The 19,677-nt window shown below is 60.5% G+C and overlaps 1 protein-coding gene and 1 non-coding gene across 3 annotated transcripts in view; both read right to left on the reverse strand.

Moving 5' to 3' along the window:
* The window catches only part of SHANK2 (SH3 and multiple ankyrin repeat domains 2), a 419,611-nt gene that overhangs the window by 189,746 nt on the left and 210,188 nt on the right, over positions 1–19,677 (reverse strand). The window lies entirely within an intron of this gene.
* Positions 8,987–9,117, reverse strand: LOC120233951. The gene has a single exon (XR_005528949.1). It is a non-coding gene; the product is annotated as a small nucleolar RNA SNORA38 (small nucleolar RNA).

Here is a 19,677-nt window from a genome sequence, read left to right on the forward strand (position 1 = left end):
TGGGAAGCTCGAGCACCTGTCACCTGTACACTCGCCGTGGCGGGGCTCAGCAACGCCACCCAGAGTCACGCAGGGTCTGTGGGGTGACTTACGCTTTGCATCCTGTTCACCCAAACACGCCGGGATGAATGCCCCATGAGGAGTCAAGGATGAGGGCACGGGGCGCAGGGAAGTGCAGTGACTGAGCCAAGGCCACACAGCCTGCAGTGGAGCCTGGGTCAGCCTCTCCCCCCAGCTCCGTGCCCTGGCTCCATCCCACGCCCCCTGCCCGGGCACCCCTGGGGATGCGGGAGCCCGATGCACGGCTCTCAGCTGAGGGTGGGGGTGGGGACCCAGGCGGGCCGTGCCGTGTGAGACACGGGCTTCGCTCCCAGGAAATCACAAGCGGGTCTTTACCTGGGTGCCCCGGGCAAGCCCTGAACCGTTCCCCTGTCCTGCCGGCTTGCAGCTCGGAGCGAGGCTCCAGACCCTCGGACCACGTGAGTTCCTGGTTTTCCGGAGCCCTTCCTTCCTTTCACCCCCGGTCCCACTGGTCTCTGGGCAAATCAGGGTTGGGGGGGGGTCACAAAAATAGCCTGTGCCTGGCACGCAGGAGGCCCAGGGCTGCCGCTGCCGCTCACCGGGAGGGATTCCAGTGGGAGGCAGAAGCGGAGAGACAGAGATGGAGGGTAAAAATAGCGCGGGTTTTCCACAGCAGCACCGGCCCCCTCTCTCTCCAGCGCTCGGTGCAGAGCGCACGGCCCCGCGCAGCCCCGCGTCCCACGTCCGCTGTACCTGGCACCTCAGAGGCTGGTGTCCTTGGAGGCACCCCGTCTCTCAGGACGGCGAGGAGCCCACGGGCGCACAGCACAGGGCACCCCAGCTCCCTGCACGGCCCTGGACGCGGCCCGGCCGGCGGAGGTGACAGAGGGTGAACACTGAGCCTCGGGCGGACGGCTTGCCCTTCCCGATCTGTGCCCGTGGCCACGTTTCTCACCCTCTCTGGATGCGGCTCTGCCATCAGGAAAACCGGGCCAGACGGTGGCTCCACGTGGGCAGAGGCGCGCTGACGGGACGCCTCACAGGGACCTGCACCCTCGCGGGCACCAACGCGCTGCATAAACTGTAAAGTGCTGTGCAAATGCCGTCGTGTGGGGCTACCGCCCGGCCCACCGGCCACCGCAGAGGTGGACATGCAGTCACACGTCTTCACAGGGTGTCACGTGCGTGCACGGGCCTTCTCCCCGTCACCACCTCCAGAGACAGCAAGAGACCAGCTCCTTGTCGTGTGGCCGCGGTGCCTGGGTCTGTGCCCCTCCCTGACGCCTGCTGGTTACGGGACGTGAGGAAAGTAGAGAAACTCTGCTGTGTTAGGGACTGAGCTGTGTCCCCTCCCTGCCCCGATCCCTACACTGATCCCCAGCCCCCCTGGGAGGTTTTGGGCCCCATGACGGGATTAGGGTCCCTGTAGGAGGCAGGGCTCCCTCTGTCCCATCGGGAAGGACAGGGCAAACCAGGAAAAGTGGGCAAACCCTGGGTGTCAGGCCTCCGGAACGGCACAGAAGGGGGGAAAGCAAGCGCCATCTCGCGGGGCCGTGGGTACTCCCCAGGGGGTCAGGTGGAGTGCCTGGGGCTTCCTCTGCTGGGAGCGGCCCACCCACCCTGGACGGGACAGCCATCGGGCCCACATCACTTTCCGGGAGGAAGGGGACGGAGACGTGAGGGCCACACCACTGTGTGCAGCGACCAGACACGGGGCAGGATGGGCGGTGCGCACCCCTGCGTACACACAGCGGGGAGGGACGGAGGACAGGCTAGGATGGGGAACGCTCCTCTTTGGAGGAAATCAGCTAGAAACATCTAAAACTGGGAGGTTTTCTCTTCCAGCGCCCATGGAAGCCCCATCCTCGCCCGACACCCCAGGCCCAGGCTTCCACCGGCTGCGCCTGGACCTCACGCCGGGTTTCACCCACGGTAGCTTCCATCAGTGCCTTTCCCGCCCCCGGTGCTCCAGGACACTGTTCCTCCCGCCAGGTGCACGGACACAGTCCCCGTGACAAACGTCCCAGGCGCGTGCTGCTTCTCCCCCAGAGGCCAGCACCCCCCCCCCATTTCTCACACACCGTGGCCACCAGGTGTGAGTGTGTCAGGGTGCACGTGAGTGGGCTTTCCCTCAACGCCTGTGAGCCCCTCCCGGCCACTCTCCCCCTCCCACCTCGGGCGCCCCCTCCCCCGCCCTGGAACCCAGCACGGTGTCCTGGTGGGAGTGGCGCTCTGTGACTGCCATTTGCACGTCATCGATGGGCCAGGGTGACCAGCAGGAGCTGTGGACTGACCGCGTCCGGGAGGCTGCGAGCAAGGCGGTGGGTGTAGGGAGGCGGGCAGCGGGGGGTCGCGGCTTCGCCCTCTCGGAGCGCAGGTGCAGGTGGGGCTGTGCTCGCGGCCTCACTGGGCCAGCAACCTGGCTGCAGCAGGGTCCCCCGGCGTGTCCGGAACATCCAGGCTGCTGAGCGTGGCTGTCCCGGGCTGGGAGGCCACTGCCTGCACCCGAGTCCCCCGCACCTGCGCTTCCCAAGGTGCCCACCCAACTCCAGGGAGCAAAAGGCCTTTTGAAAAGCCGACTGAGCACCACCCCACGTCCTGTCACACAAGGCGCAGAGCGTGGTTGGCGGGGACGGCACGCACGCTGGATTGTCAGGAGCACCGACGCGCCCTTAACATCAAGGCACAACGTCCCTTGTTCCTTTGTAGCTTTTGCACGACTGCTGACCGGTTCCTGGAACTGCTCCCCTGGCGGTGGGGCCCTGGCGCCGGGGAGCGCAGTCCCGCCCGGAGCATCCCCCATCCTGCTTTCTAGCCTGGCGCCACCCGGACACGGACGCCCTGACATGACCTTCCTGCACCGTCTCCGGGCACCGTCTCCCCGCCTGGACTGTGCATCGTGAGCCATCTGTTGATGCTCGGTGCCCTTCCTCGCCCTTCTGTGCTGTCCGGGGGCAAGTAGGACACGGCACTTCCTGACCCTCTGCTAGGGCAGCAGTCAGGCTCTGCAGGCAACGCCTGTCCACGCGGCGGAGGACAGGAAGCCCCGATGTCGTGCGTGACTCTGGCAGTGCCCGTGGGGAGCTCCCACACCCGAGGGATTCCTCTGGGTTTTATAAGTTTACTTAATTATTTTCAGAGATAAAGAGAGAGAGCAGGGCAGAGGTAGAGACAGAGAGAGAGAGAGAGAGAGCAGGGCAAGGGCGGAGAGGGGGGGAGGGTGGGAGGGAGAGAGAGAGAGAGAGAAACAGAACCCCAAGCAGGCTCCATGCTGTCAGTGCAGAGCCCAGGGTAGGGCTCAAACTCATGAACCGTGAGACCATGACCTGAGCTGAAATCAAGAGTCGGACCCTCAACTGACTGAGCCCCCGGCGTCCCCCTCTTTGTTCTCTGTGGGCCTGTGACACGAAGCAGTGGTGGCTTCCTGCAGAGGCCCATCTCTGGGAAACCCATCTCCCTTTTCCGTTCCTTCCGTCTGTCCGAAACTTTGGAACCCAGTCTCCTGTATTCCATCCCCTCCTGAGAGGCGCCTGTGCTGCTCTGACCGGGCACTGGTTGGCAGAGGGCATGATATCAACCTTTTCGGTTTTTGTGTATTGTGCATTTTGAAATGTAAGAATCTCACTTCAGGATACTGAAGGGATCCTTACACGGAACTGTTTAAAAACGGGTGCACTGTGTCTCTTAGAGCTGAGAAGTGGGGGGGGGGGGGGAGCGCTGCAGCCAGAGATGGTTCGCACGGGGCTGAGAAGGATGGAGCTGCAAACGCAAGTCGAAATTTCCACCCTAACCTCCCCTTCCACCCCGCAGCACCTGCAGGCTTGTGGCAGCTACAACGTGGAGGGTCATTAAAGCACCCTGTCGATGAAAAGCGGGGCTCAGGGCTTGGGAGAAGTGTTGGGAGGGCACGGTGGGCTCTGGACGGATCAGTGACCAACGCTTCCAGAAGGAAGCCAAGCAGGTGGGCGGAAGCCCTGGCGGAGCCAAGGAGGAAGCCCCAGCTTCCACGTGCTGCCTCATCCCTAGTTTCCCTCCTGATGTAGGATGTTCTCCAGAGTGCCAGCAGACCCCCTGAACTTAAACACAAACACGCTGATGGTCCCTGCGGAGGAGAGACCGGGGGGCCCGCCTGCCCGGTAAGATTCCCTTCACGTGAGCGTGACTTGCTCCTGCCAGCAACACATGGCAAAGCGGACAGGATGTATGCGCTGACGCGGCACTGTCACACGTGAGACTGTGTGCACAGCCTCTCTTGCCGGAGACTCCCTCTCGCTGGCAGGTGACCATCTGGGGAGTGACTGGGTGCTTCCTGAAGGAGGGGCTTCGCCTCAGCCCCGCAGACACAGAGAGCCGCGTCCTACCTACAGCCCACACGGCTTCAGAGAGATCCTTCCCCACTCCAGCTTCCAGATGAGAACACAGCCCCACTGCCACACGGAGCGAAGCCTTCCAGAGGATGCGGCCAAACCACGGCCCACCCCGGAGCAAGAGGAACTGAGCTCACAAGCACATACCCATGGCACTGTTTGTGGTGATGCTGTCCTCAGCAGGAGGGGGCTCTGGGGTCCCACACGGTGCAGACTTAAGAGCCACAGCAAGTATCCTCACTTGGTGTAGTGTGCTGCCCATGTATCTGGGGGTCAGACGCACTCTTCCAGGCTCTCGTAGGTGCAGAGACAAGGAGGGTGTGGAGAAGAGTGTGTGAGACACCAATCTGAGAGGCACAGAAAGCATAGGGTCTCTGCCCTGTGACTTACTGAGCCAGCATTCTCCTCGGCTCTCCTGTGAGCGTGCTGGGGGCTGATACAGGAAGGGGCACAAAAGGAAAAAATACCAAGACCCACATCAAACTGCGGATTCCTTGTTGCGAGCCATATCCTGGAGCCCCAAGTCCACACTTACACGTGATCAGGGAAGAACTCATGGTGGCGCGGGCTTTGCTGTGCTTGTGTGTGCGTGCACGTGTGTGTGTATGTGCACTGGAAAATGCATGTGTGCGTGAGCTTGTGCATGCACACGTATGTACTAGAAACTGCATGCGTGCCTTGCTCACGTGGACAAGTGCATGTGTGCGTGTGTGCATGTGCACAAACTTGTGCAGGAACTGCTGCCCAGCGCACTGCAGTAGGCGAGCACCTTCTCAGAACCTTTGGGAGTCTTTTCTGGGCTGGCCTCTCCTTTGATGTCACGTCACATGCTTTAGAGACAGAGGAAGATGTGTCATGCAGCGGGTGCAAGAGGCCCAGGGTTTCTCTGAGCAATCCTGGCGACCGCACGGCTGCACCGAGTACATCTGCACGGAGCCGTGCCGGTGCGCCTGCGGCCAGGTCCCGGAGCCGTGGCCAGGTCGAGTCTGGGCAGCTCTGGGCAGGAATCCACGCTATCTCTGCGCTCAGAAATCCACGTGCTCAGTGCCCCGGAACTGGGACGCCTCTCAGGATCTATAGAGCTGAGTTAAGCATCTGACTATCAGTTTTGGCTCAGGTTATGATCTCTCATGGTTTGTGAGTTCAAGCACCAAGTCAGACTCTTTGCTGTCAGTGCAGAGCCTGCTTGGGACTCTTTCTCTCTGCCCCTCCTGGACTTGTGCGTGCGCACATGGATTCTCTCTCTCTCTTTCTCTCAAAAAAAAAAAAAAATCCACGAGCCAATTATGTAGTAAACATCCCTCAGAAGGAAGTGGCCAGTGTGTTTATGCCCACGTACCCCACATACCCCAGGGGGAGCAGGCACTGAGGACGAGTTAACAGAGACAAAGAAAAGTCTTCAAGGTAGTAAAAATCAAACCCAACCCACATCAGAGACTAAAGTAAAGGAAACGAACACGTGCTGAGTGCCTGCTACGTGTCATGAGCGCTCACAGATTAAAAAAAGCAAAGGAAAAAAAAAGATTATTATGTTTTGGGAAAACGGTGCTTCAAAGCTTGATTCTTTGGGGGAAATTCATCAGCCTAAATAACACAGGCAAAAATAAGTACTGAAGAGGGTACTGAAGGGGGTGATTTTTTTTTCTTTTTACTGTGAGGCATTTTAGCAAGTAAATGTTTTCCTACAATATTCATAAATGCCACTAACACCCCAAACCAGCAATGTTTCACTCATTTGCAGCTGGTTCTGTGTCATATTTAAAGTGAATCATTTTGCGGCGTTCGGGGGCTATGACGAGCTGAGTGCTGTAGAAACAGCTCCCTTGGATGTCAGGGCGGGACGCGGAGAGCGAGACCAGGCAGGGCGCAGGGCCGGGCGGCCGCCTCTCAGCCACAGTGAGCTGGCTGGAGCGCCGGGTGACGGGTCCGAGCCAGAGCCAGGGCCCCCTACCCGAGAAGGGTCATTTCGGACAATGGCTCAGAGCTGTGGGCCTCACTCGAACGACAGGGAGCGGGCCTCCGGCCCAGAGGGCTCACGGAGAGGAGACGCAAGGACACCGGCACAGTCAGTAACTCTGGGCACAGCATTTCCGGATGGTTCTCTCTCCACTGGTGCACAGTAGGTGCCCACATGCTTGGTCTTCATGGACGCCCTGGTGCCCTGTGCTGACAATGGACGGAAGCGTCCTTCGGCAAAGAGCACGGTGCCTCCTCAGCGCGTCCTCTGGTCCACCCGCACAAGCAGGCAAGGCCGGCCCGTTCCCGCCACGGTCCCGCCCGACAGTCAGCGAGGCCGCCTCCCAGGGCTGCCTGCACGGCGCGTGTGCTTGCCGCCACTGGGCAGGTGCCCAGGGCTCAGCTCCACGTGGTTTCCTCCACGCTCAGCCGACTCCTCAGACAGGGGCTTCTTCCACGCCATCCGGGGGCTTCACCCCCCTCTGCCACTCACTGTAACGGTGTCTTGAGTCTTACCCGGACTCTGAACAGAAAGCAGTAGAAGCAGAAGTCCCGCCCTGTCGCCTCCGGGCAGCATGGGGGAGGGGCGCGGGCTCCTGGGGGCTGGGGGTGCAGGACCCTCGCTGTCTCGAGTCCACTGGAGGGGCCCGGAGGCCTGTGGTTACAGTGCACCCTGCGAGCCCACCAGGACTTCATGGGGCCCCATGTGCCAGGCTCCGGGCGGGGGACTAGTGGCACAGGGTCTTTGCCTGGAAGCGGCTCCCTCCTGGGCAGGGGGTCGGCTTCCGTGGACTATCTGCGGCTGTGTCCCTGTGCTTCCGGGGTCCCCGCCCTCTGGGTGTCCCCGCCCTCCTGTGATGTGGACCAAACTCCGCCCACTGGGACACAGTCCGCTCATCCCGCCTGCGAATCTGTGTGGTGCAGGGTCAATGACAGGTGCTGGGGGTGGGGTGGGGGGGTCTGGATAGAGAGAGGCCTCGCTCTTGAACGGTGCATGGCCGGCTGCTGCACGCTGACCCTCATACCGTCAGGGCACCCCCGCCCGCTGCCGCCGGGGACGGCCCACGGCGACCGGCCACGCACAGCAGGGCCTCCCAGCGGAGCCCGGCCCAACCTGCTCCTTGACGGCATCGTGACAGACGGTCGTGGCTCCGGCACCGAGCGCCGGGCGGTTTCTCGTGCAGCGAGCTGTCCGTGACTCTGGGCAGCGGTTCCGCGTCTGTGAAAGGAGACGGTGGGTCCTGCACGTTCCAGGCCGTTAAAGGGTCAGGAGGGGAGTCTGCACCGCGAGCTGCTAAGCGCCAGGCGCCAGGGTGGAAGCACCAGGACGGGATCCGGGAAGCAGAGGACGACATCCCCCGTGGGGCCCCCGGCGGCTGAGGCGGGGGTGCAGGCTCTGACGTGAGAGGCGCGTGGTCCGGCCGTGAGCATCCAGGTGCTGGCGCCCCAGAGAAGGCGCTGGACCTCTGGCAGGGCCGCGTGGGCGACCACGTCGCGGCTCCGGCCTCGGGTGAGAGGTTGTCCTGAGAAGCGGTTTCCTTGTTTGTATAAAGGACGTGCTGTGGCCGGCTCTGCGCGGAAAGGGGGCGTAGAAAGGGGACAACGCGGGTCGAACTTCGGGACCCCGCCCCGGCTCACAGCTCCGGATGAGACACCCCTTGCCCCCAGGGAGGTCAGCTGCTGGCTTGGCACAGAGCCTTCCTCTCCAGCGTGGCGTCCTGTGCGCCGGGGGCTCCTCTGGATTCCAAGGTGCCCCGACATCTGCTTTCCAGGGGTCCCGACCCAGCAACAGGGGCTTCTCCTCCCGCGGGAAAAGGAGGCAGAGGGGTCTCCTGACCGTTCCGCCAGCTGATGCTCTTCAAAAGTTATTTATAGGCATTTAGCGTGTTTGCTGTTCTGGGCTGTCGGTGCTTTAAATAGAAGAATAAACGAATAACCCAAGTGTCCCGGGTCAGGGCAAGAACCGGCAGGTGTCGGCGCCCCCCCCCCCCCAGCTCCCTGTTTACTGTCACCATAGAGACAGGGTCTCCAGGAAACCGGTCGGTGGGGGGGGCGAGTGGAGCCTGGTTACTAACAGGGGGGCTCCCCCGTCAGGCTCCCGGGAATGCCCAGCGCACCCCGCCTGCCCGTGGAGACACGGGGCGTCCCACCGCTCCACGAATGCAGTGGGGGCTCCCGGATCCCAAGGCGGGACACAGCCCTCTTCTGCGGTGAGCGCGAAGGGGCAGGATCCGCGCTCAGCCAGCGGGTGAGCCGAGGCACAAAAGACTCAGCCCCTCTGGTTGGCCCTGCCGACAGCCACTTAATTCATGACATCCTGGCCGCCGCCCCCTGCCTGTGCACCAGGCACACTTGGGACACGGTGTTATTAGTAAGGCCAAATCCTAGGGTTCTAAGGAACCCAGAAATGAAAACCACAGCTCCAGGGTGTCTGAGAGGAACTGGGCTCATCAGCTTGATGGGCAAAGAAATTCATTTCCACCCGATCAGTACATCTGCCTGCAAACAAGCAAGGTCACAACAAGCACATTTACATCACAGACGGCGAGTGGGGTTTCTTCCCTTCGAGGTGCTGTGCTGGAATTCCTAGGCTACTCCAAACTCAGCTTTCATTTTTACTATTTTTTTTCCTTTTTCTGCTTCTCTGTGGGATGGTTGCTCTTGAGCCTGCAGGGAGCAAGCTGACCTCAGACTTTTCCAAATCCAGGTTTCTTTTCCTCTAATTCTTACGTGTCTAAAGACAGGGAAGTACAGACACGCCTTTGTGGGAGGATTCTTTTTTACTAATTTTTTTAATGTTTATTTATTTCTGAGAGAGAGACAGAGCATGAGCAGGGGAGGGTCAGAGAGAGAGGGAGACACAGAATCCGAAGCAGCTCTAGGCTCTGAGCTGTCAGCACAGAGCCCGACGCGGGACTCAAACCTACAAACTGTGAGATCATGACCTGAGCCAAAGTCGGACGCTTACCCGACTGAGCCACCTAGGCGCCCCCAATTCAGCTTTCTTTAAAGAAAAACAAAATCAAGCTCCCACAACTTTTCATCACGCTCACGCACTCCCCTAGGTGTACTCTCTGCCTGTGTAGATGCCCACACTTTCTGCTCAGTGACGGACACCAGGCACAAATGACCTCACGCTATGTGACTCCACTTCTACCCAATGTCCAGAACAGGCAGATCCATGGGGCAGACAGCAGCCCCGCACAGGGGAGGGGCATGGTTGCCGAAGGGGACGACGACCATGCGGGGATCCGACAGCGGCGGCGGCTGCACGACTCCGTGATTGTGCCGTTACTGGCTGTGCACCTGCAGACGAGGACTTACGTCCCCATAAAGTGTTACAAAGAAGCAAACAGGCGTGTGGGTGTGCCCGTGGCAGACGGCCGAGGCGCCAATCCCGCTCCACCACATACGGCTGCGAGACTCTGAGCAAGCCACGCGCCTCCCCAGGCCCTGCTCTCCTGCCCGCCACGGGGCCCACGCAGTGCAGGTGTGCGGCCTGCTGACTGGCAGGTAACTGCCCGCCAGCCGCTATCCCTGTCCTTACTAGTAGCTGTTTGCAGCAAGGGGCCCCTGGACCTGGGGCGGAAGGGACGCCCTCTCCGCGGAGGCCCCTAAGCACTCTGCACACAGTTGTGCCACACCCGCCTGCGTGCGTTTCTAGCCCACGGACACCCCTTCCCTGCGCCTCCCCAGGTCCTCCCTCCCCACCGCGTCCCACCGCGCGCACACATCCCCCCATTTCACGTGCTCTCCTTCCAAGAAGAGCCTCACTACTGTGCCCGGGACCTCTCCTCACAACCCTTCCTCCTCCGGTTGTTTTACGTGGAGGCAAAATTCACGTAACACAAAGCTAGGCATTTCAGAGTACAGTTCCGTGGCCGCACCCACATGGCTGTGCAGCCACGAACTCCATCCACTTCCAGAAAACTCTCATCACCCCAAGAGGAGCCCCCGGGCCCACTAGCAGCCACTCTCTGCTCTGGACTGAATTGTGTTTCCACCGCATTCATGTCAAAGCCCCAGCCCCCCACGTGAGGGTAGCTGGAGATGGACCCTTAGGGAGGTAATTATGGTTGAACGGGTCATGAAGGCGGGGCCCTGGTCGGATAGGACTCCTGCCCCCATGAGAAGAGGGGGACACAGAGCTCTCCCCACGTGCCCACAGAGGGAAGGCCACGTGAAGACACAGCGAGACAGGGGTCCTTACCAGGAACTGAGGTTGCTGGCACCTCGATCTGGGACTTCCAGCCTCCACAAGTGTGAGACATTAACATCCGTTGTTGAGGCCCCCAATCCGTGGCATTTTGTTACACGGCCTGCACTGACGGAAACGCTCCCCACTCCTCGCAGCCCTGGCAGCCAATCAGCCACCTTCTGCCTTGGTGGGTCTGCCTCTCTGGATGTTTCACAGCAGAGGGAGCACAGGACACGTGGCCTTCCGTGCCTGGCTCCTCCCACCACGTACAATGATTTTGAGGGCCGTCCACACTGGAGCAGGTGTGAGTGAGATTCCATCGTCTCTATGGACCCCACTTGCACGTCTCCCTGCTGGTGGGCGTCCGGCGTGTTTCTGCCTGTGGCTACTGGGAATGAAAAGCGAAGCTATGAACACGGGTGTCTGTGTACCTCCCTGAGCCGCCGCCTTGAATTCTTCTGCAAGCTCTTCTTTCTTAAACCCTCAAAATGAGACTTCACGCCAGCCCTTGTCAAGGTGCCCGGTGCCGTGCACGCTGCAGAGGGGAGCGGCCACCACCCGCCCTTCCTCCCGGACACACCCACCAGGGCTCCGTCAAGCGCCCCCGGCCTCGCTCCAGAAAGCCGGGCCTGTCATGTCGCATCTCTGCCCAAACCCTCAAAGGGCCCACGTGTCAGAATGAAGCCCCAAGTCTCACAGTGGCCCACGGGCCCCTCTGGTCACCCCCGTGACCCTCTCCGGAGGCTGTTGCAGTCATGACGCCCTCCTCACCGGGAGGCCCTCGCCCCGTGTCCACTCTCCCCTCCCCTCCCCTCCCAGCACTCAGGCCCCTGACCCCTGCTCCATGCCCCTCCCTCCCCCAGCAGCTGCTGTGTCCCTGCAGCTCACAGTGGTGAGGGCCCCACCCTGCAGCTCACTGCTGCCACCCGGGCCGTGGGAACAGCGCCCGCCCACACCGGCGCACCTTCGCCGGGTGAATGAACCCGAGTGAGTGTCTTCTGTACGTCAGGCGCTGCCGACGGAGTCATGACTAAGCCCAGACGAGAGCACGGCTGCTGGGGAGACAGACGCGGAGCAGATCATCACAACAGAGTGGGCTCGGCTGTGACAGAGAGACGTGTCACGCACTACGGGAGCAGCCGAGAGGGCCAGGAGCGAGGAGGGCTGTGTCGGCAGCGCAGGGGGGAGGGGCCGTCCCCACCGGGTCTTGCAGGATGGGTAGGAGTCTGGCAGAGGGACAAGGAAGGGAAGGGCGTCCCGGGCAGGAGGTGAGCACAGAGGCCCAAAGGTATGGAAAACGCTGGTAGTTTTTCGCACAGGCGAGTAGAGGGGCTGGTATTATTGACAATTCCTATTAACAATTCATGCCTCATGCGGATCATTGTGTCAAACACTCAGTCTGATCCTGTGCGGTGGGGACAGTGATTCTTCATTTTAAGGATGGGGAAGCAGAGGCCTCGGGAGGACCCACCCCTTTCCAGAAGCCTCACGACTTCTGGGAGCAGAAGCTTACGTGGCCCCAGCGGGCTCCCGGGAGCAGGAGGTGTGTGGGCCCAGGGGCGCGAGTCTGCAAACTAGGGCCATGGCCTGCCTTGTCAGTGCGATTCTGCGCGACACGGTCCCCTCTGCAGGCGGCGCTCCGCCGGGACTGGGCGTGTGCATAACCGCGGGGCAGCTGCGGCGGAGAGCGCGTGCCCAGACAGACGAGGGTTTGATCTCTGGCCCTTCAAGGTGCGGTGTGCGGAGCCCTGGCCTAAGGGAGGGCGAGGAGCTGGGGCAGGTACGCCAGGGGTAGGGGTGCCCACCGGGCGGGGGGCTCGGGAACGGGGGCTGGTGTGAGGCCAGGAAGACGGACGTGCGGAAGGAGGGTCAGGCAGGGCCGAGGTTGGCTAGGCTCCCGCGCAGGAAGTGACGGGGAGGAGAGAACCAGGAGGGGAGGGTGACTGGCGGACACCTGCTGCCCTGCGAGCCTCCACCGGGTGTGGCCGCGGGGCCACCAGGAAACAGCAGAGCAGTGTCTCACCGGTGACGCACTCCCAACAGGAGGCAGGAGCCTAGTTTGAGGGGACAGAGGAGGAGCGGGCAGAGCCGGGAGGTCAGCGAGCAGGGAGAGGGCGGGAGGGGGCACGGGAGGGGCACGTGGGCAGGAGGCCTGAGCCCGACGAGGCACCGAGAATGCAGTATTTTCTACGTGAGCAGGTACGTGAGCTCGTCTGCTTGGGAACGTTCTGGAAGCTTCTGAGCCGGTGCTGGAGAGTCAGAACAGTTAAACTCTGAGAGATGTGGAAGGAACGTGTCAAGGCCGACCTTCAGAGACATGCCTGGAAGCCCATCTCGTGACGAGTGACGGGGAGCAAGGAAGGGCGGCCAGGCTCCCCTTGCCCAGTGCGGCTACGCCTGTGGATGGCGGGCAAGAGCCGGTCGAGCTCAAGTCCGAGTGCCCCAGGGACAGGCTTAGCTGGGTCCTGGCTGAGGCTCCAGTGGGCCAGGCAGGGCCGGATTCAGGGCCACAGCCAGGGCACCTGCCAGCCAGAGGCGGTGGCTCCGTGGCCTGTGTCCGAGAGGCCAAGGGGGCAGCTTGGGGACCTGCGTGTCACACAGCTGAGTGGCAGGCTGACCCTGGGCCTTCCCGGCGATTGCCGGGAGAGGAGGGCCCCTGGGGAAGGAGTCCCGGCCCCCAGGCTCCTGGGGGGCGGCCCTTCCATGAACACAGTGTATGCCCGCCGGGCGGCTGGGAATGGCAGGATATTTTAAGCAGCACACGGGGGAATTCTGCGTTACCCTGGAGATGGGGCGGATGTAGGCTTTGGCGGCCACGGTGCATCTGTGCTCAGCGAGGAGAGGCCTGCACAGAGTCCGGACTCCTGGAGCCAATGAGCCCCTTCTGTCACGGAGGCCAGCGTGGGAAGTGGCCGTGGCCGTGGCCGCCTAAGGCAGGGAAGCACGACCCGAACCTGGCGTGGGTCTGAGGCTTGTGGGTAAGGACCCAGCTGAACCCCACGGCAGAGGAACGGCCACGACCCCTGGCCAGGATGGTTGAGCTCAGACACCACACACCTGCATTCAGCTGCACACCCTGAGCCACCAGATGGTGACCGTGGGCAGGTGCAAGAGCTCATTCTCTCATCCAGCAAATAGCCCCTGAGGGCCCCTCCCTGAGCCAACGAATGTGACCTTATTTGGAAAGAGGTCTTTGTAGATGGGATTAAATTGAGGGTCCTGGGCTACTCGGTTAGACCCTAAATCTAATGACAAGTGTCCTTGTGAGACAGAAAAAGGGAGACGCACGAACAGAGAGAAGCCACAAGGCCAGGGAGGCAGAGGTGGAGTGACAGCGTCATGAGCTCAGGGACACGTGGGATCCCCAGAAGCTCAAGAGGCAGAAAGGATGCTCCCCTGGAGCCTCTGGACGGAGCCGGCCCTGCTGTAACCTGCATCCAGGCTTCCGGCCTCCAGACGGGGAAAAGGTGAGTTTCGGTTGTGTTGAGGTGCCCAGCGTGTGGTCCTTTGTTGCGGCCGCCCCAGGATGCTGAGTGAGCAACGTTCACCAAGAACATCCTGGGTCCTAGGCCTGCTCTGAGCACTTTACAGGAGGGCCTGCTGGGAGCCATAAAGCCCTCTGGGCCCTGGGGTCACTCCTGCCATCCAGCCCATTCTACAGATGAAGACCCGAGGCCTCGGGGGTCAGCGACCAGGACAGTCCCCTAGGAAGAAGTCCCCTGACTGCACGTTGCGCCCGCGGACGAGGCGTGTGCTTGGCCCTGGGACCCCGTAAGGAAGGGCGGGGCGTTATCAGAGGATGCGGCCCATCCACGGAAGGTGCAGGCACGCAGCAGGCACCCCGGGGAGAGTTCACAGAGGAACAGTGCGGCCTCACCTTCCGGAAGAGGCCAGAAACCTCCACTGGTTTTACTCCACGCTACCCTTACTGAGACCTCAGTGACCGCGGCCACAGAAACTGCCCCTCGGCACGAGCCGACTCAGCCCCCCGCCTCCCCGTCTCCTCGGAGCACTCTTGCTGATCCCCCTTGCTCATGCTGTTCCCATTTGTGCTTCGGTGCTCGGCTCCAAGGCTGCGTCCTCAGTGACAACGGGGCTGGGCAGAGACCCGTGACGCTCACGGTCCTCCGAAGTCCGTGCCAGCACCCAGCTCCCCACCCATCCCGACATGGCCCCTGCCCCACATTGACTCCAACATTTTGTCACTGGCTGCTAAGGGCTAAATGTCCGTGCCCCGCCCCCGCCAATTCCTATGTTTAATACCCCTCATGGCGGGGCCTTTGGGAGGCGGTAAGGGCTACGTGAGGTCACAGGGGTGTGATGGGATTAGTCCCCTTGTAAGAAGAAGAGACGCCAGAGCCCCTCCCCCTGCCCTGTGGACACACAGTGAGACCCGGCCTCCCAGACACCAGCCGCACTGGGGTGTCTGCCAGCTCTGTCTCCCCAGCACCTGCCTCACGCGTGCTCCAGCCATAACCCTTCTGGGCTCCCAGCAGCCTCGTGAAGGAGCTGGGACTGTGCCCCCATTTCCCAGATGGGAAAACCAACTCATGTGGGTGATTTGGGTGCATGTGGTGACCTGCACACCCCTGACTCTCAGTGCTGACGTCCTCATAACTGCCACACGGTATGTCTGGGGTAGGACGAGCCTAAGGATCCCCCTGAAAGTGATCTGGGAGGACTAGGGTCCCCAAACTGTGGTGTAGACACCTGCCCTCGCTGGCGTCTTGGGGACAGAGCAACCGAGCAGCAAACTCTTCCTCCCAGACCATACCTGTGGGGCCTGGCTGCTCACAGAGTGGTGGCCATGCCCCAGGGGACGGGGTGGCACAGCATGATACATGCCTGTGTATAGAGGATGCCCCCTTTCCCCAAACAACCCCCCCCGGCACAGTGGTGTCTGTAAGGGCCTCTCGGTGCTGACTGCCCAGTGAGGCAGCAGGGCCCCAGATGGCGAGCGGTGAGGGACAGCCAGCCCGGGTGGGGCCGCGGCCACTCCACCCACAGACTCTTCCATCTCAAACGTTCAGAGGATGGATTCTTCCAGAATCCAGGCTCCGTGGGGCCAGTTTTCCTGCACGCAGATGGCGAGGAGGCTGCCATTTGCTCCTTGTCAGTAACAGAAGTTGGCACGTGAATGAGAAAAACAAGAAAATCCATTTGCTAATACAGCTCTGCGGCGGCTGTGCACACGGGGCGCCGAGTGCCGGTTCCGCTCCGGACAAGGGGGGAGGCCCACACGCAAGGGGGGCTCAGGCCTCCCGGTGCCACGCACCCGTGCCCACCGCGGGGCTCAACATGACACTGGCACCCACTGGGACCTGCTACAAAGTCCCACACGCAAGGCACAGGCCCTGAGGCCCAAAGAGCGGGACTGAACTGCCCGAGGTCATGGGAGCAGCGAGCTGCCGCTTCTCAAGAACCCTCCACTGGCCCGGCTCCCTTCCGCAGGTTATGGCCAGATGGAGGGTGAGGGGCCATCTGGAGCCCCCGAACCTGGGCTCTGTGTGAGGAGTCACTGGGTCAGAGCAGAAAGCTCGCGTCCTGGGTCTCGTCCCTCCCTCCCCCTGAGAAGAGCCATATCTTCTTGCAAAATGAAGCCACATGTTCTTAAGGGTGCGCGACAACCGCTAAGTTTCCTTGGAATAACGAATACAAGGATGTGGTCAAGAGCAGTGGATGTCCTGTTGGAACTCAGTTCTAGAAGGAGGGGCTGGGGCCAGACCCCAGCACCTTGTGTCCTGATTCCCAGTGCTCGGGGCAGACCCTCACCCCGGGGTCGTGGGTTGTGACCAGTGGAGTCTGAGAGCCCATGAAGGGAACCTTCTGGAAGAGACTCCTGTTTGGGTCTGCAGGGAGGTAAGTGCAGAAAGGCTCGGACACAGCGTTCGGCAGCAACCACCATGGAGGGGGCCCAGCCAGGCCACGCAACTCAGGGGTGAGAATAGCTTCATGCGTCATGTGCTTGCACAAAAGGCCTGCAAGGGTGTCCAGACCCCTGAGCAGCCGTGGCCTGCATTCCAGGAGAGGCCTGGAGGAAGCGTCATGGGGTTCAACCAGGCAGATCCCTCAACTGCAGAACAACCACAGCTTCAGGGGGACGTGAAAATCCCAAGCCTGCCCGAAAGAGAAACTCAACCTATTTAGTGCCCACAATGGGAGGTTGTTCTTATGTGCAGGCTCAGGGGGAGGGGTGGACACGCAGCATGCCTGAGGCGCCCAGAAAGAGGTGGCCTGTGTGGGGAGGGGCTTGAGGGGAACAGGCTTTCCCATGGACGCCCTCCGCCCTGCCCCCCTCCCGCCATGGGGAAGGCAGTGCAAGGCTCAACCCAGAAGCGCCTGGAGTCTGCAAACCTTTTGTTCAGGTCTGTTTAGGCCCCCAAACATCCTGCTACTCCCAGAAATTAGGAGCCGATGGAGGGACAGCCATCAGGTGCACCGTCCCGGCTTTCCGCAGTGGGCCGCTCGGGAGAGCCCAGTCCTGACCACACAGATCAGCTCAACACGGCGTGCACGGGGGCTGGGGTGACAGAGCCGATGAACCAAATGCCCTCCTTGCCAGAAAATATGGTGCTCTTTGGAGGATGTGGTAAATTATGGCAGTCATAAAGTAGCCACTGCACTGGATGTCCAAGGTCATGCAGCTGATGAGAGGCTCTGAGGCCCACGCACCACCCTTCAGCCTGCCCGCACCCCCAAGACAGCCCTGCTGCTGCCCCAAATGGTGATCTAGGACCAAGGAGAAATAGAACGGACTCTACTTTCCAAGGCAGGGAAGGGGTCTGTGGTTTGACAGAAGGGCTTCGGAGCAAGGACGGAGACAGAATAGGGTTCAAACAGCCCTCAGGATTGAGATGAGCAAGGCTGTTGAGATCCTCCAGCCAAGGTGTTGGCTTCTCCGCCATCTTGGTTCTGACGCCTGGTGGCGGGCCACATCCTACTTGGTGTACTAGCCAATGACCTAGTGGGCAGGGTGTGTCCGTATCCATCAAGGGACCCGGCTGACCAATGACCAAGCCTCGGGGCATGTGCATTAGGGACGCACACGAGCCACAGACCCACACCTGACGTTCTTCTCCCTCCTCTCTCCCCTTCCCAGAAGAACGCAGCAGGGCAGCCGGGCCCTGCTCCTCACCCTGGGAGAAACTGCCCTGAGGGCAGCGGCACTGACACAGGCTTTAATCCCAGGCCAGCCTCTCTGCCCACGTGGACAACCTGTGCGCTCTCCTGCTTTGGTTCCACAGTCTAAGCTTGCAAGGGTGACATCAGCCAGGGTTGAGTGGGTCCCAGAAGGCTGCGATGGGCTCAACTGTGTCCCCCAAATTCCTATGCCGAAGCTCCATCCAACCTGTAGGACCCAGAATGTGACTGTATCTGGAGGAGGGGCCTGATCATGGGTGGGGGTGGGGGAGCTGATCCTGTGCGGGGTCCTCATAAGAAGAGGGATCAGGACACAGACACGCACGGAGGGACGGCCCCGTGAGGACACAGGGCGAGGACAGCAGTCCACACACAGGAGAGAGGCCTCGGGGGGCCCGGCCCTGCCCCCGCCTGGACCTCGGGCTCCGGCCGCCAGGACAGGGGACAGTCCGTGTCTGTCATTTAAGGCCTCCACCTGTGGTGTTTTGTTAGAGCAGCCGAAGCCCACTCATAGCCCCTCGCTGCTGGCAAAGCCCTACATGCCTCAGAATCCATTTATTTTTAATTTTTCAGCTACTGTGATAATTGTTTATTTGCACATATCATGTAGCAAGCACTTTCCACACACTTCTTTATGCCTTCTGATAATCTTTCAGAGGAGCACAACTAAGGACAGACGAAGCACTAAGAACTCCGAGAGCACGAAAGGCGGAGGCAGGACAGGAGCCCAGGTGCTACGAGCGCCATGGCCCTGACCCCTCAGCAACACCAGTGACTCCCTGGCGCCTCAGGAAAGTCCTCTCTCGAGCCTGGGCGCCGTCGGTGGGAATGTAAACAGGTGCAGCCACTATGGAAAACAGTATGGAGGTTCCTCAAGAAGTTAAAAATAGAACCACCATGTGACACAGCAATCCCACTCCTGGGATTATATCCAAAGGAAACCAAATCATTATGTCGTCAAAAATATCCGCACTCCCCTGTTCACTGCAGCATTATTCACAACGGCCGAGGAAGAGAAACAAGCTAAGTGTCGACGGATAAGCGCATCAAGGAGACGCGGCATGTACACACTGTGGAATATTACTCAGCCTTCGCAACAGCATTGATGGACCTGGGGCACTGGGTAAAATCGGCCAGATGGAGAAAAACAAATACCAAATGGTATCTTTTATATGTGGAATCAAAAAAAAAAAAAAAAAAGAAAGAAAAAGAAAAAGAAAAAAAGGCAGACCTCGTAGAAACCATAGGAAAGCAGTTGCTGGGGGGTAGGGAGGGTGGGGGGAACATACAGTCCGACATCAGGACAGAAGGTCTGGAAATCCTTTCAGAGGAAGTGCTACCAGTTAGGGACGTGTAGGTCAGAAAACAAAAGGTGGGAAGGAAACAGACCAAAATGTCAACTCTTGTTTGTTAAAGGTGAAGGAACAGGTGATCTTTATTTTCTAAAGATGTTTTCTATAATAAGAAAAAAACACCTTCATCTGAGTAAAAGAAAAACTTGGTAATCTATCCCCAGCACCTTGAACAGTGCTCGCACATAGTAGGTACTCAGTGAATAGAAAGAAAGGCTGGGTCTCCCCTGAACCTCCACTTCACATTCACATGAACAAAAACTCTAAAAAACCCAAAGCACTGGGTTCTGTTGACGACCCACTGCGTGGGGAGGTGGCGGGGAGCATAGTGTAGGCACTCAGTGAACGCTGGGGCTGACCTCTCTGCTCAGCGTCCTGTGGCCTGAGGTTCACCCAGGCTAGGATCACCCAGCCTTCCTCTCCAGTCCCTGAAGCCTTAGGGTTCTTTTCCGAGTCTCGTACGATCCGCGGTTGTAAACAGGGAGTAGCAGCAGCACCCCCTCCCTTAGGGCCATGGCGTCAGAGGGCCTGGTACTGAGTCCTCCCTCTCCTCCCCCTCACCCCCTGGCCAGTTTGATAGGCTCGGGCAATGGAGTCAGCCAGTCCCGGGTGTTTTTAATCACGTGACCACTCTAGGTCTTTT

This window comes from Hyaena hyaena, unplaced genomic scaffold (genome assembly GCF_003009895.1).
Source record: "Hyaena hyaena isolate Hyena2069 unplaced genomic scaffold, ASM300989v1 scaffold_98, whole genome shotgun sequence".
NCBI classification, from domain to species: Eukaryota; Metazoa; Chordata; class Mammalia; order Carnivora; family Hyaenidae; genus Hyaena; species Hyaena hyaena.